The 5,068-nt window shown below is 44.9% G+C and overlaps 1 long non-coding RNA gene across 1 annotated transcript; it reads left to right on the top strand.

Moving 5' to 3' along the window:
* Positions 1–1,361: 1,361 nt before the first annotated feature.
* On the top strand, positions 1,362–4,472 carry LOC120298163. Its single transcript, XR_005553974.1, has 3 exons — positions 1,362–1,423; positions 3,446–3,656; positions 4,236–4,472. It is a non-coding gene; the product is annotated as an uncharacterized LOC120298163 (long non-coding RNA).
* Positions 4,473–5,068: the final 596 nt, after the last annotated feature.

Here is a 5,068-nt window from a genome sequence, read left to right as displayed (position 1 = left end):
CCCAGGAGGGCACAGTTTTCTGTCCCATAGCTTTGGCTTGGAGTCCATCCTAGGCCTTTTTAATGGCCTCCATCCTATCGCTAAGGCAGGGGTAAGGCAACCTTGGCTCTTTGATGACTGGTGGACTTCAACTCCCAGAATTCCTGAGCCAGCCCTGCGAAGGGACGGAAAACTGGTCAAATCAGATACTGCGGCCAGAAAAATAAATAAACCTCTTTAAGATGATTATTCTTGATTATTAAAACCTTATTAATATGAATAAGCCACAATAGGCCTTAACTCGGTTTAAGATTGGAACCAGGATTTCTTCTGCGCCCGTGTGGCACCGACCGGGCCCCCCGTCGCCACGTTAATATTAATCATAAGGCGTTAAGAATAAAAATAGAGAAGAGTAAGCTTCAAATGCTATTCAAAAGTATTTATTTCTTTGGGCGGCAGCAGTACCCGTTTTTGACCACAGGAGGGCAGTGTTTCCCGTCCCATAGCCTTACCAGGGAGGCCGTCGTAGGCCACTTGCCCAGGATCGGGACACCGAGAAGCTAAGCCCCAAAGCGCAGAGCGTCAGCCAAAGTATCGCCACTCTATGCTCCTCCGAAAGGGACGGGCCGCTTCCCTCGACCTTCTGCGCGTGTCCGCCGGCTGGTTCTTGACGAGTAATCTGCGAGAGGCCCTCTCTGGACGGCGGGCTTCCTGTCCGTCGGTATCGGCCGTCCCCCAGGTGCTGCGGTACAAGGACCTTTCCATCATGTCCGACTTCCGTCGCTTCGTTCTTAATCTTTCCCCCTACTTCCTTTCGGGTAGACCTCCTCAGCATGTCCGACTTCCTGTCCGCGCAAATTCGCCGTCCTCCAGGGTCGTTGAATTGCGACCTTCCCAATATGGCCGACTTCCGGTCCGTCCTTCTTAATCGTCCTTCCACTTCCTTTTTTTCGGGGACCTTCTGGGCAGGGCGGACTCCACGTCCGATCAACGAGGTAAGCCTTGAAAACCCCATTCAAAAGGCTTATTTCCCTTGTCCTGCCCTGCTATTTCTTTAAGGAGATCGTACGTATGTAGGTTTGTATTTAGGTTTGATGTTTCTAAACTATATTTCTTAGAGATCCCTATGTATTAATATAGGTGCAACATCAAATCTTTATTTGAAATTGTGTGCATTTTTATTAAAAACGATCAATATAAAAATAAATGCAGTTTATTTTGAAAATGTGTATAACCTATCGTTCCCTTCTAGGTTTATCATTTAAAGGATGGATAAAAGGGATGAGACGTAAGAAGTCGCAACTAATGAATGGCTTTTATTATTTTGTTCGCTGTCCATCTAACTTTGTAGACCTTTGTCCAAAACAAGTCAGGGTTAGGAAGGGTAGGAGATTTCTTCCTTTCCTCTCCAGGTTGCCGTAAACAGCCCACCCACCGCCCAGAGGTAAGAGAAAGGTAAAGCAGGTCCCTCTGGGGGAAGCAGGAGACCCGTGTCTTTGCAGAGTTCGGCTTGCAATTTTGCTAACTTCCCCCAGTCACAACTGCATCGACTGATGTAGCGGCCAGGAGGAAGGGTGGGGACGCCTGCCGGATGAAAGCTTCAGCCTTTTTGGAAAAGGCAGTGGAGAAAGGAGGTCACGCTCCCTCTGCCAAATGGGTGACCCCCCCCTTTCTGTGGCTGTTAAGAAGGAACGGGGGGGGGGGGAAACAGATAAGTTGTTCTTGAGGATTTTTCCCCCCCTTTTTTGCCAGCTTCAGTGAGATTAAGGCTTTTCCTTTTAAAAAGACAGGGATGGAACTGGAGGAAGGTTGGGAGCCCAGTAAAAACCGCAAGAGGCAGTGGGAAACACGGTGGGAGGTTGCGATTACCCCCGCTCCTCTAAATATTGCAGTTTTGGTGGGAAATAGCAGGAGGTAGGATTCCTCTCTTAGGAAAGCTCAGGTCTTTCAGATACCTTGCTGGTCCCCACACACCCCATTTAATCCATTTTCTTGCTGCAGAGAGAGATTCTGTTAAGTTCTAGCTGGAACTCCACGTCTCTTATTCTGTTGGTAGCTGCTTTGCTTAGGTTGGGTGTAGCCTAGGGATATTTAAAAACAGTGAGGAAAGTCCACAGGAGCCCCCCTTATGCTCCCATCGCCTGTTTCCTGGGAGAGGGGAAGTTATTTATTGAGACTAAAGCGGTCAAGCCCTCTGGGAAGAATTGAGTCCTACGGTTAAAGAAGGAATAGCAGTCACAAAAGGAAATAAATCCTTTTAATATGATTTTAAGATTATTATTATTGATCTATTGAAGTTATTGAATGGTATTAAGGGTCAAAAAACAGTGCCATCCTGTGATTGAAACAGGTAGAGGAGCCATTAAAAAACTTTTCAATAGAGGAGAATAAATAAAGGTCAAAAGTGAAAATATGTCTATAATAATGTATAATAATATGAATTATTCTTAGTAAGAAGTAGAACATGTAGGAAGAAAAATGTAAATAAGAAATAATGGTGCTATAAGGACAAATATTCTAAAGAAGAATAAGGGGGAAATGTAAATATTAGATTACCGTTACGTAATTGCTGTAAAAAAAAGGAGTATATATTGTATGTGTATGTGTGTTATATTTTGCTTTGTTCTGTTTTGTTGGTTAAAAATAAAAATTAAAAAAAACCTTTTCAATGGCATTTTAAGGTTATTCTTTATTATTAAAACCTTATTAATATTAATAGGGCATCATAGTCCTCCTTAACTAGATTTAAGGCTTTTGAAGCAGATTTCTTCTTCCGCGCCTGCGTTGCAGCACACGGGCCTCCCCTGGCCCTATTAATAAGGTGTTAATACTGTTAATAAAGATAGAGAATTTAAAATGCCATTTAAAAGGTTTATTTCTTTTGGTGGCCACAATACCCGTTTTTGACCAGAAGAGGGCACACTTTCCCGTCTCATAGCTTTAGCTTGGAGTCCATGGTAGGCTTTTTTTAATGGCCTCCATCCTATAGCCAAGGGACAGAAAACTCTGTCAAATCAGATACTGCAGCCACAAAAATAAATAAACCTCTTTAATGGCGTTTTAAGATGATGATTATTCTTTATTATTAAAACCTTATTAATATTAATAAGCCATGATAGGCTCATTCCCCTTCCCTGCTACACTTGACTTGCAATCACGGTCTACAGGCCATGTGGCAAAGTACCACAAGTGGTACACATACCACTGGTTGAAAAGCCCTGCTCTATAATTATCAATATCAAGGCTTCTAATAATACAGATGCAAAAGAATAACCTCAAAATCCCGACTGTTCTGTTCCCTGAACCTGTCTTGCCCTCTCCGGCTGTAAAACGGGGCCCCGGGGCCATTTTACAAATGCAGATGGGGCAACTAAGCCTGAGAAAGAATCCCTGAAATTTATGTTTCCAACATATGAACTGTATCTCTATGTTCCCAATTTGGCCTCGTGTTTTTCTCCCTCTGAAGTGGAAAGGGCACAAAGAGACCCAGCCTCCTAGTCTCTCGTACCGGCATCCAGCCGCCTGCTTAGGGACAGGAAGTCGGCCATGCCGAGAAGGTCGTTCTGAATGGAAGTGGAAGGACGGCCACAGAAACGGACAGGAAGTTGGCCATCCCGGGGAGGTCGGTGTGTAAGACAGTGGAGGACTACTGCGCATGTGTGACTGGAAGTTGGCAGGTAAGGTTGATTTCCTTGTGTGGCTGCTATTCCTGCCTAAGGCTGCGTTCTGATGACTTTGCCCCTAAAATAACAACATAGTCTTTCATATCTTGGGAAAGCCTGACTTTTTTGCCCTCTTTTGGGCAAGGAAAGAGTAGGGCCTCAGGTTTTTAAGAAGAGACTTGACAACCATTTGTCTGAAGTGGTACTATAGGCTTTCCTGCTGGACTACAAGACCTTCCAACTCTATTGTTGTTATTGTTGATCTCCCAAAGCAATTGCTCACTGTATTTTCTTCTACTGTTTAGAAGGAAAAACATAACCGAAAGGAGAAACTATTCTCCTTTTAGCCGTTGTTTTGTGGTTAATTCAGGGTTCGGGGGAAATTTGACCGGCTCCTCTGGTTCAAGCCTGTGCTCCAGCTCAAAATATGGAGTTGTGTTGTTTTGAGAAGGCTGTGCCAATAGCAACTGGGAGGTCTTGTGGCAGGATTTGATTCTCTTCACCCCAAGACCAGCTGGTAAAAGCAGGAAATTAAACCGATCAAGAATTCTGGTGATTTGTTATGATTCCTACAACTCAGTGCTTTTTTCTTAGGCCCTAGGAGTAGGTAACCCAAAACACTCGAAGAGCCACTTGGACCCATTTACAACCGAAAACATCTTGTATGACTCATGGACTTCTACTCCCAGAATTCCTGAGTCAGCATAGCTGGGCTAGCTAGCTCTCTCCTGCCCTTCCTGCTTCCTGCAGAGACGCAGCAAAAGGAGGAGTGCCATCCAGTAAGCTTTTTAGCTCGTCGGAGAACACTGTGAGTCCACTCTCTTTTTTACACACACACACAGAGAGAGAGAGAGAGAGAGAGAGAGAGAGAGAGAGAGAGAGAGAGAGAGAGGAGGGGGGAAGCACAAGTGCCTCTCTCTCTGTCTGCAGAGGAGGCTGGGAGCCGCAGGGGAAGGCTCAAAGAGCCATATGCGGCTCCAGAGCCGCAGGTTGCTGACTCCTAGGGGCACTCAGAGTACACCTTTGATAAAGGAATATACATAATAAGCAAACACGTATAAAACTGAGTTTAGTCAAAGCAGCAAAGTCTGCCCTCTTGTGGCCAGTGTGTGCTGTAACGTTTAGCAAAGAAGCCCTGAAGTGGCTTATTTTTATTCTTTCATTTCCTTCCTTTGATGGAAGCTCAAAGCAGCCACAGAAGAGGCTGCTGGGAATACAAAAGATAATTGCAGAAGCTAAAATTTCATTTCTAATAGGGCACCGAGGAGGGCAAAACAGGGAATGCTGCCCTCCTGTAGCCAGGTAAGTCCATGGCATTTTTTCCCCAAGGTACAGCAGAAAAGGTTACTGGACAGATTCAATATAGATTGGGTGTCAAATTCAATTTCACTGAGGGCCGCATCAGCATTGCAGTTGCTGGGGGGGGG

This window comes from Crotalus tigris, unplaced genomic scaffold (assembly GCF_016545835.1).
Source record: "Crotalus tigris isolate CLP2741 ecotype Arizona unplaced genomic scaffold, ASM1654583v1 scf7180000023751.21297, whole genome shotgun sequence".
Taxonomy (NCBI): Eukaryota; Metazoa; Chordata; class Lepidosauria; order Squamata; family Viperidae; genus Crotalus; species Crotalus tigris.
The sequence above is the reverse complement of the archived record's forward strand: the minus strand, read 5'-3'. Positions and strand labels throughout refer to the sequence as shown.